The sequence below is a fragment of the Lissotriton helveticus genome, chromosome 3_1 (assembly GCF_964261635.1).
Source record: "Lissotriton helveticus chromosome 3_1, aLisHel1.1, whole genome shotgun sequence".
In the NCBI taxonomy this organism is placed as follows: Eukaryota; Metazoa; Chordata; class Amphibia; order Caudata; family Salamandridae; genus Lissotriton; species Lissotriton helveticus.
Window position 1 is genome coordinate 1,971,413,631 of NC_136061.1, and position 12,630 is coordinate 1,971,426,260.

Genomic DNA, 12,630 nt, shown 5'->3' on the forward strand with positions numbered 1-12,630 from the left:
GGGCCATCTAGAGTGATCTGCCTGCGCAAGTTGAGTGCGCTACTTTTGGCAATCTGGTTCTTTGCCAGGCAGCTAGTGGGTCATCACCTTCTGAACTAGGTGGACAACTAATTGTAGCGGCTGTATTAAGTTCCTGATAATGGATCTGGTGGCTCAGGAGATCTGTCATTGGGCAGATGTTCAATGCACCTCTGGGGAATGGGAAAGAGGTTTCCTGACAACCTCAGATGCCAGATTTCCTCCAAAGTGTATTCCTTTCCATATCAGTAGCAACTCAGACATGACCTACTTTATCTTTTCTCTACAGTGGCTCATTGTTCAAATGCTTAGGAGTTCCAATTTCTTGGCTACAGGTTCTTTTTTGTGCTTTCTTTCCGATTCATTTCTGTTGTGGGTGCTAGTGAAGACTCAGCTGCAAAAGCAAAAACGTGTCTGGTGGCATTTGTGTGGCATCATAGGCCTTGATATTGGGTCATGTTGCATTTAGTTCTGGGTCATGCTTGGGTGTTGCCAATGTGCCATCTCCTGTCTGCCTTCCCCTGTTCTCAGTTCCCACTCTGTGGTATCAGAGCCAAGGGGTTTGTTGGTTGAGTGGTCCAGCTTTATGAGGTTGCTACTGGGAGGTCGCTCTTGTCATCCAGCTGGAACATCGTCCTTCCACCTTGCAATTATGTGAGGAGTTATTCTCTGCATCTAGGTGTTCTTCAATGGGGTTGTACCCACAGCATAGAGACCCCTTGAGGGTTCTTAATTTGTTTTAGGAATGGATTTCTCCTCACACCTATTGTTTGTACAGTGAGAGAGTTGCTCCTTTCGTGAGTCGTTTTCTAATGGTTCTGCTATTGTGTCTTTGGATGACGCCTGTTGCGGAGTTAAGGTGCTCATTCTTGTTGCCACAACCTTGGTAAGGCAGGTAGGGGACCTGGGAGATTTGCTTTGTCAAGAACTTTATCTGAAGATCCTTCTTGATAAGATGGTTCGTTGCCTTTGGCCCTCTTTCAGCCCCTTGTTTGGCTCTGTATTTATTGTCAGGCACATTCTGGTTCTGCCTGATCTATGCCTGAACCCCTTATATCATGAATAATTATTGTTGCACTATGTGGATGAGTACAGTGCTGTCTCTGGATGTGTGTCACGTGGCACCCTTCCATAAGTCTGATGCTCTTTGTTAGATTTGACCCAGATTTGACCCATCGGAAAAGGCTGTAACCTTCTCTGGGTACCCTCGTTTGCAGGATCGAGCTGGCTATTTTGACTTATGCTTTTTATGGTGTGCCTTTTCCTGGTTCTGTTGAAGACTGTTACACTTGTGACATGAGTGCTTTCTGGGAGGAATGCATGGTGTTGGATTGTGACATTGGTTGTGTGACTACGTGGATCATTCCTGAGACTTTTTTGAATCACTATAAGTTGGTTTTTGAGGGTCTTGACCCTGCTGCTTTTGGTGCTGATGTTATGGTTGCTGTACATAATTGAATCCCACTCCATGTTTATCATCATAATAACTTTTGTATCTCCTTTGTGATCCCTCACTGTGCTTCCTCACCTCTATAGCATCCCAACAAACTTTTTTTGCCTGGTGCATCCAACCTGGATTGCTTTTAGAAGATGACCCATGTCCTCATGGCTATTCACCTCTGGCTAGTACACTAAATGTTCAGCAGCTTCGGTCCCCTACTTCACCCAGGGCCAAGACGACCATTGGCATTAGCGTGCTTTATAAATCTTCAAATCAAATCGAATTCAAATCAAATCATGATCACAAACGACTCTCACTAATAGTACCAGGACTCATAACATTGTACAACCTTCTTCTCAACTCATCTTCTGAATTCTCCCCACTTCAATTACACAATTGTGTTGTCCCTTTGATAACAAAATTCATCCACTCCATGGCCCCATTATCTCCAGGATTATAAAACTATGCTTTATGCCAGAACATTCCATGTAAAAAAACATTTTCTTTAGGCTTAAACTGAGCACCATCATTAGTCAAAATCATAGCATGTACTCCTTCCCTTACAAACAAATCATACTTATAATTGTGCTGCGATTCAATTTCTCAACAATTTTAATTTCTATGTACTTGTAGAATAGATAAATTAATAAAATAATGTACGTGTGTGCATCATCGCTCCAATGTGTTGACCCCATAATATCCAATGCCAGAACCTCCGAAGGCATATAGTGGACGTCTTGAAGGGATGGACGTCTTGAGGGGATAAAGTGATGGTCTGAAATAGTTTTGAGTCTTACCAGCCTTTTCACATTCCCAATAGTTCCGTAAACCCCTTTCAGTTTCATTATCAATCCCTGCTCCCAATACAGCTTATTAATCCTATTTTTGTCTTTGAAATACCAGTGTGCCTTTCATCATAAAATTATAGTATCCTGTCCCTTAACTTCACAGGTATTATTACATGACTACAACTAGGCCCATTTCCCTAATTGACGCTACGGTCAAGGTGTTTTTGGAGGGTCATTCTAGTGCACCTCGAGACCAGTGCAGATACCTCCGGACTTATGTCCCAAACACAATATGGCTTCAGGAGGGGTATGGGGACGAACCAATAGTGCCTCAATTTGTCATTGATCATGGGCAAGTACATGAGGGCAAGGAAAGGGTCAATCCACCTTCCCTTCATGGACTTGTCCAGTGCCTTTGATACGTTCAATCGGGAGAAACTATGGGCCCAGATGGGTAAAATGGGCTTTGAGGAATCGCTCATCACCCTCCTGCGCAGGCTGCCTGCGTCCACTACTGTTGCCATACGATTTGGCCCTGTGGGAGAGAAGACTGGGCCTATTGTCTCTACAAAGGGAGTTTGGCAGGGGTACATCCTGGCCCCTTTTCTTTTCCTTCTGTACACAAATGGCTTAGAGTCATATCTAATAGAGCAGGCATTAGACTTTCCTAGAATTGGAGACAACCCGGTGCCATGTTGTTGTATGCGGACAGCATGGTTTTAGTGGCCTTAACCGCCAATAGCCTCCAGAAATCTTTGAATGTTTTTACTGATTTTATGTTACCATAGGACCTAAAAGTACATTTTACAAAATCTTATATCATGGTGTTTGGGCTGAGTCAAACTAAAACCAGAAAACGTACCGTAAAGGGCAAGACCATTGACAAGGTGTCCAATTTTACATATTTGGTGAACGTTTTTAACAATAAACTGAACTGGAACCATCTTGTTACAGCAAGGGTACAGCATACTAGCGCGTAGTAAAGGGTCTATTCCTCTTCGCTTGTAAGTTGGGCCACAAGCCGGTAGCGCAATTAATCACTTTATACAAATCAAAATGCCTGTCAGTCGCAACCTACGGGGCAGGAGTGTGGGGACACCATAAAAGTACCCAATTACAAACTTTAGAAAACAAGTTCATAAAAAGACTGCTGATGACCCCAAAAGGTTCTCCCACAGCCTTATGCCACTCTGAGGTAGGGCTGGATTTTATAGAGGACCGAATTAACATCGCCCCATTGGTCCTTTGGGCTAAAATTTTGCTATCAGAGGAATTAAAGTTCACAAGGGACATTATCACTGATTGCATGACCCTTGATAATGCCCTGGCTATTCCATGGCTCCGCTTTGTCAAAGAAAAATTTAATGAAATAGGTTTGGGGCATTATTATGATAACCCTGCTAATATTAACATGAAAATGATTATAAAAGAAGCATATTTTGCTAAGTTGAACAATTGTCTTCGGCAACCAGGATTGCAATATCATCTAGATCGGTCCCCTTTACTACAACAATTTTACTTGACTTTTACTACTGATGCACAGTTCCCATTTCTCATAACTAGATTTCGTCTTTGCACGTTGCACTTTCTTGTGGCTTTTCCTAAACAGGCTGGATGGTGCAAGAACCTATTCCTTGTCCTTGCAATAAACTAGCACAACAAAGCACATTGCACTTTATGCTGTTTTGCACACTTTACAAAGAGCCAAGGGTACGGTTCCTTACCCCAATCCTAAGAGAAATTCGCCCTTGTACCTATCAGGAGGGCTTTAATTTCTTACGCTCTTTATCCACTGTTGCTATTTGCACTGCTGAACTAAATTTTATTGGAACTGCACACTCAATGAGTAAACGGTATGAATTGTAAATTAAAATTATGTTTTTAAAGTAGCTTTAAAAAAATCTCTTTTACATTTTTTTAATATTGTGTTTTAGAGTCATGAGTTATAATATTGTATAAATTGGACATGATAGCTTTTAGCTTTTTGTATGTATGTTAAAGTTTTGTGGTCCATTTGAACCGAATAAAGTTACTTTGACTTGACTACTACCCCTCAGTAGAAAATGCCTCTCTTCTCTCATTTCATAGCATACCGCTCAGAATGTCTTCAGCGCAGGTCTAATATTACCCTCATTTTTTCACTTTCCAACCCATTCAACTTTGAAAACAACTTTAGCACCATGTCCTTCGTACATGACATATGCTAAATTCATCCCGTACGTCACTCTACATCTCTGTTTATTAGAAGTAGGCATCCTACATCCTTCCATCATACACAAAATCTAATAGATGCATGGAAATCTTTTAATACTAGCTTGTTGAAAGTTGGGCTGAAACCGTCAACATTATCGGCGCCCTCTTGCTCTCCTTAAACCTTTTGTGCGCGTAAAACAGCCGCCATTTTGGGCACCATGGCTTCCCTGCTCGCGCCGAGAGCCAGCGCGCCTCTCTCTCCCTCCTAGCTTTGCTGACAACCCCCCTGCCTGCACCTGCCGCGAATCATAAAACCCCTCTTCGGCGCTGCTCTGCCCCAGGCCCTCGTCTTGTTCCCAGCGCAACACCTCCCTTCTTCCCATTTATGATCCCCGGCCCTTTGATGCAAACCCCTTTTCCCCGTGTGCCCGTTTGTCTTCCCCGTTCCCAGGCCGACACCCAGCTCTGCCGATACCAATCCCTTGCCCCTCCCCGTACAATAGAAAGCTTCCCTCCTCAAAGGACCCCCGAGATGATCAAAGCCCCCCCCCCCATCCCACGAGATCCGATCGAACCCCACACACTCCGTGAATCGGCGGAATATCCAGCTGCGCGATGATCATCACCTGTTGTGAACGGGGCGGGGACTTCCACTGTAACCTTGCGTGGGAACGGGCTGGGAAGGGGGGGATTCTGAGGATGTCTTTCCGTACATCAAAGTATCGACGAGAATGTGTTACATGCAATAAACGGATAAACGTGTGTATAAGAGGCCAGGCCTCAGGGATGCAGTTAGAGCACCTCAGAACGATACCTTCTGTCCGTTTCGTTGTGTTCTCCTCCGGAGAAAATAAAAACCTTGTTTCCTGCCTTCCAGACTCCAGCGCCTGCCTCTTCAATAGTTTAACTTCTTTGTGGGTTCAAGAGGCGACACCGCCGGGCAATACTTAAGGATCTTATATTCTGGTTGGTAGTGCCCCCCCAATTATTTTCAACAATTGGCGTCCCAAGCGTGGGGCCCATCAGCGACCCATGGATCCAGTGGGAGAGGTCCTGACGACAAAGTGAACGACTGCAACGATCGGGAACGCGTCTGTCCGATAGACCCTCGTCTGACAGCCGATCATCCGAACTTCACTGGTTCCGAACAGACCTCTCTCGAGTGATCTACGGTCCTGACTGGGAACCATCAGGAGTGCCGCGAGGATAACGGAGAAGAGAGGACGATCGGGCGCTGGATTCGGAAGACAGGAAACTGTCCATGCGGTCCGGGTAAGGTCGTGTTACCACGACAAGTTGCGAAAAAATTGCTTGATTGCCTGTTTGTTTAAAAATACTAGTATTGCTCTTTTTTATTTATTTGGAGATTCACTGTCTGCAAACGGAGAAACAACGGGCTCTCTCTTTGCAAGCAGTGGAGGATAGGTAGGGAAGCAGCCGCGCTTATTTTTTTCTCCCCCACTCAATAATCACTTGAAACTGAACTGTTGTTCGCAAAACTATTGTTTCCTGGAGATTCCCTGTCTGCAAACAGGGAAGAGACCACCCTTTTTGCAGATAGTGAAAAGGGTAGGTAACGCAGATCTTTGCGGACCTACTCATTCTCCCCATTGTTATTTATTGGTCTTTTTGTTATTTTGATCCATGAGGTATTCACTGCCTGCAAACAACGTAGAATAGAAATATTCTGTCCAGTCTTTGCACCTAGTGATAAGATAGGCAGTGCTGACTTTTTAGTCCCTCGTTACGAGCCGTCATGTCTGTCTTCTCCCCACTGATTAGTAGCCTGTTTAGCCCGGACCGCCTATTAGAGATGGACCATCCAGCCCCACTGGAAGGCACCCCTAATAAGGACATGTTCATGAAGCATGGATTGACCGCTATAGCCTATAGTAAACTATGGCATAAATATACAAAAAAGGGTCAAGAAAGTCAATGGCCCCTGATAGGATCCTTCGATGATGATAAAATAAAAACGCTAGAAACTGCCCTGGGTAAAAACAAGACAACACCTACTATGCTTGACACCTTCGGCATGTGGCGAAAAGAAACTGAACAACGTAAAAAGAAAACTGAGAGTAGGTTGGAAAAAGAGCTGCGAAAAGCAGCCCACCTAGCTGCTCAGAAACTAAAAAAAGAGATAAAGGAAAGAGAGAAAGCTAAACAGAAACTAGAAATGGAAACGCCAAGCCAGTGTCCGGTTAGAACCCCCTCCATGCTCTACCCTGATTTACCCTCGAAACGACAAGCCAATGAGGACCTGCTGTTAGGTCCTCCTATCATCTACATGCCCCCTCCATATGCCCCTTCTCAACCCTTGGCGCAGCACGCGCCACCCCCAGGTACAAACGAAGGTACCGCCACAGCGTCGGCCCCAATGGCCTCTGTGCCAGCCGAACCCCTTGTATTAAAACCCGCATCAACAACAACGTTAGACGACCATGAGACTCGAGAGGCTGGCCCTGCAAGAACAAACAGACTAGACAAAGATGAGCGAGCGGGGATCGACAAAATAGCAAGGACACTGGTAGAAAGGAAGGATGATGAAGAGTACATCACAGATATGTTCAGCTCGTATACAGGGAGTCACAGACGACATTTTACCGTACGACTGTGTTATCATGTCTTGAATGCATACGAGGACCGATATCGAGACAAAGGTCCCGAGAGCCTAAGGACTCTGTACCGGAAGGTCGATATCGGGGATGAGGGCGAGTGTGATGTGTCGGACCTCCTTACGCGTACGCTTGAGGTTTTCCGCCACCTCACTGAACGAAAGCCGGGAGCTAAATCCGCAGCCTCCGTAGTGACCGAACCACCAACCGAGCAATCTAACACCATGATGCCGATACGTGAGGCTGCCCCTTACTGGGTTCCTCCTCGGGGTACAGGGACTCACGATGATGCAAACAACCAAGATGCGAAGGGAAGGGTAGTGTACAACTGGGTCTACCAGCCATGGGACCGGCAAGAGATACTGACATTCCGGAAATCTCTACCCGACCTACGTAAAAACCCCACTGCCTTCTATACTGAATTGGGTACAGCCCTGGGTTCAACGATCATGACCCTGGCTGACATCGACTTGTTCTTCGGGTTATGTCTACCAGCTGATGTGTGGAAGCAAATCCGGAAAGTCGACCACCTTGAGCTGTTTGGACATACCTGGTCACAACTCGATGACCTGGACAAACAACGGGGACCAGGACAAAAGCCGTTGAAATCCATTCTAGACCTCCCAGATAAAATCGTAGAGAAATTAAAAACCCTAATCCCAGAAAAGAAAGTGGACTGGTCGATAGTAACAGCCTGTCGCCAAAAACCCCAGGAGGATGTATCGGAATACTTCTCCCGGTTTGAAACGGTGTTCTCCGATTACAGCGGCCAGGACATGACCACTGCAACCGGACACCATCTGTTTGTCCAGAATTATGTTAAGGGCCTATCATCGGAAATCTCCCAGAAACTACAGGCCAGCGAGAGTAGTTGGGCAGCCTCCAAACCTACAGCGATTCTCCAAATGGCCCAATATTATGAGCATCAGAAAAATGAAAACGATAGGGCGACAGAGAAAAAGAAGAAGGACTTAAAAGAGAGGGTGATGATTGCCAAACTGCAAGGGGTGACTATAGGACGAGACCAATACCGGGGAAACTACCAGACAAACGTCCCTAAGACTACATTTCCCCAGGACCGCACTCTGACTTCCTACAGTGGACGCACAGACCTTAGAGAAGACCAGTGCGCTTTCTGCAAAGGGACTGGCCATTGGAAATCCCAGTGCCCAGTTCTTCTGGAAATGATCAGAAACAAAGACCCCAGGGATGTAGCAAACGGACCGAGACCTAAGGGACAACAACGAGGGCCCCCAAATGACGCGACTTATGACAGATCAAGCAGACCAAATACGTTCGATCGACCCAGGCAGAACCAATATCAACAATCTGACTATGACGACACTCACACCTTCGCATAGGACAGCCAAGGGCGAGGGAGGGATCCAGTCGAGCTCTATGTTGACCAGCAGGGCCCTTATGTCACTGCTAAGGTCCTGGGTACCAAGTCTCCATTTCTGGTAGACACTGGCGCAACACGTAGTGCGTTATCTAAACGACTGATTCCAAGGGCACCCTTGTCTGGCTCACTCATAACATCGACAGGTTTCGATGGAACGCCCTCCACCAACCCTTTGTCTGCCCCGATTCTCTTTGACGTAGAAAACAACACCACCGACACCACGTTCTTGCTTTCCTCCAATAGCCCTGACGCCATTATGGGACTTGACTTACTGAAACACTTCCGAGCGACGATTAGGTGTTCTCAAGATGGAGTTCGAGTGTTTCTTTACGACAACCCCGTTCTGCTTAGACATTGTCCCCCCCGACACATGTTTTCCATCACCGACGTTGACGCGTCCCTGCTTGACACTCTACCTCCGTATCTGTGGGCCAAAGCGGATTCGGACGTAGGGCGTATGTTAATTGACCCAGTGCACATTACTGTCCGACCAGACGCAACACTCCCAAAACTCCCACAATATCGGATATCGCCAGAGGGCGAGAAGGCATTGGTAATGATTATCCAGTCACTGATAGACGCAGGAGTGGTAGAGGAAGTGGTTAGCAACGTTTGCAACAGCCCTATCTTGCCCATTATCAAGAAGCAGGGAGAGGGAGATGAGAAAGCATACCGTTTCATCATCGACCTCCGAGAGATCAACAAAGTGGTGGTACCCCAGTACCCTGTGGTCTCAGACATCACCACCATCCTGACCTTGATTCCTTCCACTGCCACCACCTTTTCCGTCATCGACCTCAAGAACGCATTCTTCTCCATCCCCATCCACCCAGACAGCCGATATCTCTTCGGCTTTACCCTAAAAGCCCGCTCATATAGGTTTTGCCGAGCGCCTCAAGGCTACACGGAAAGCCCTAGCATCTACAGCCAGGCCCTCAAAAGACAACTAGACCAAGTCCAGTTACCCGACGGGGTGGTGTTGGTACAATATGTCGATGACATCCTTTTGGCAGCCGACACCACCCCTCTAGCGGTTACCGCCACCATTCAACTCTTGCACTTCCTTGCGGAAAATGGCCACAAGGTCTCCAAGAAGAAGTTGCAATTCTGCCTACCCCAGGTCACTTACCTAGGCCACCTTTTGTCCAAAGATGGAAGAAAACTCACCCCTGATCGAATCCAAACCATTCTAGATACCCCTGTCCCTAAAACCCAGAAGCAGGTTCGCTCCCTATTAGGCCTCACCTCCTTCTGCCGACAATGGTTACCAAACTTCAGCCTCGTTGTAAAACCACTGCTTTCTCTGCTAAACAAAGACGTCCCTTTCCCACTCCCTTGGACTCCTGAGTGTCAAACTTCCTTCACAGAACTGCGAGATGCCCTTTGCTCAGCCCCTGTCCTGGGTACCCCTGATTACAAAAAGCCCTTCTCCCTTTACACTCACGAAAGGGAGGGGTGCGCTTTATCTGTCCTGACCCAGGCCATCGGCCCTAAGCAACGACCGTGCGCTTACTTCTCTGCCACTCTTGACCCTGTCGCCAGAGCCTTGCCTGCCTGCCTTCGAGCTGTAGCTGCTGCTGCAGTCTCTATCCGACAGAGTGAGGGGATTGTACTCTCGAATTCCCTCACGGTACTGGTACCCCATGCAGTCGACACCCTCCTGAACCAAACCAAGACGCAACATCTGACGAGTGCACGGCTGACTGGATACGAACTGACCTTGCTTGCCCCCCATATCACCCTGAAAAGATGCACCACACTGAACCCAGCAACTCTGTTGCCCTTGCCAGAGAACGATCCCAATGTGCACCCCGTACATGACTGCGTGACTCTTACGGACGAACAGACCAGGAGTAGGGTCGATCTCAGAGACACAGCTTTCCCTGACCCCGACGGGGAGTTGTGGGTGGACGGTTCTTGCATCAAACTCTCCGATGGTACCACTTCCGCTGCCTATGCAGTCACCACGGCTCGAACTGTAGTAGAAACAGCCCGCATCACCCAGCGATCTGCCCAGGCAGCGGAACTGATTGCTTTGACGCGAGCCTGCATCCTGGCAACAGGAACCACAGCGAACATTTACACCGACAGCCAGTATGCCTTCGGGGTGGTTCACCATTTTGGGCTCCTCTGGAGGGAGAGAGGATACTTGACCTCACACGGCACACCCATTTTGCACGGGGATTTAGTCTCCGCCTTAATCGAAGCTGTCCTCCTCCCCAACAAACTTGCCGTTATCAAATGCCAGGCACACAAGAAAGTGACAGACATTATTGGACAGGGAAATGCACTAGCCGACATCACCGCCCGAACGACAGCTGAAAATAGAACGACAACACATATGTACGTGACCAGGTCACAAGCAGAAAACTGGACTGACGCCAAGGACACAATTAGAGACATACAAACGACTAGCACACAACACGAATTGACTGAATGGACACGGGTGGGATTGAAAGACGATGAAGGCTGCTGGCGGACAAAAGACACGAACAGATGGTTGCTACCTGATTCGTACTTGATCCCCATATTAACCATGGCACACTCCCCTGCCCACATAGGATCAGCCCCCATGATCGAACTTGTCTCCAGGGTTTGGCACAATGACAAGATCCCAGATTCCGCCAAACGCCTGGTCCAACAATGCTTAATATGCCTGCAACACAACCCCGGGAAAGGAACTGTAGTACCCCGGGGGGGATTTGGGGTCCCAAACCACCCATTTGAAGTCCTGCAGATGGACTACATCCAGCTAGACAGATGCCAAGGCCTGAAATATGTACTCGTCGTGGTGTGCGCATTTAGCAAGTGGGTGGAAGCATATCCAACCCGTGACAACACCGCTATGGCCACTGCAAAGGTTCTGTTAAAGGAGTTTTTCCCCCGTTATGGCCTCTGTCGTGTTTTATGGAGTGATAATGGCCCCCACTTTGTAGCCAAAGTTATCCAGCTCATCCTAAATGGGCTGGGTATTAAACAGAAATTCCACGCAGTCTTCCACCCTCAATCTGCTGGGCTTGTCGAACGACACAATGCCACACTAAAGCTTAAACTGGCCAAAATAGTGGCTACGACGGGCCTGAAATGGCCAGACGCCCTCCCATTGGCATTGCTATCGATGCGCTCTACCCCCACCCGACATCACTTAACCCCTTATGAAGTTGTCTTCGGTCGACCCATGAGCGTCTGGTCTGCCCCGAAACCAACTTCCATTCATGACGTTCCGGATGTCCTAATGTCTGATTATCTGTACAAATTGACTGAAACTTTGTCTGTCCTTCATCAGCAGGTGCAGCAGGCCATCCCCGATGCTTCCAGGGGTCCGGGTCACGCCATCCAGCCGGGGGACTTCGTGCTGATCCGAAATTTTCAGCGATCAAAGAGTTTGGAACCCCGGTGGACGGGCCCCTGGCAAGTGCTGATCACCACTCGGACCGCACTTCGAGTGGAGGGGAAGAAACACTGGCTGCACGCTCATCACTGCAAAAAGGTCTCTCCAGCCCTGGCCACGACAGACACCGTCAACACCCAAGAAGAGCTCCTGAACCAGGACCGACCATCGTTGAACTGCTACCCTGATACTGAGACACTTGAACTTTCAAAACATCCTGACCCCACTGTGCCATCTCGAGAAGGGTATTTCCTGCGTCGAAAGGAGGGAGCTTCGGCTAAGTAGGCCACGGACTAGGTTAAAGGATCTCAGAACGGTGACCCAAACTACCAAGGGTTACCTGGAGAGAAGCTAAAACTAAGTCTGTGGTCCTGCCCACTACCGAGCACCTTGAAGACGAAGATGATGGAAGCGCCAGATAAGAAGATGATGGAAGCGCCAAATAAGAAGCCGACGGAGACAGCAGGAAATACCCACTACAGAAATCCGAGAATAGACAGACTCCATAGCTCAAAGACAATTGCACTCTTCATCGTAATCCTCCTCTGTTTTCTCCTCATGACTACGCTCTGGATTATGGAAGAACACGCACCTGCTCACGAAACATTCCTAACCACTGCTCAGCCTACCACCATGAAGGAACATCATCTAATTTCGCTCTCTCCTCAACTAAGAGAGAGGCGAAAGGAGTTTTGGAACAACTCTTTCGTGCAGCTACTTCACCAGCACAATCTTGCCACCAACACCACCAACTGCTGGATCTGTGGGTTGCTACCCCATGC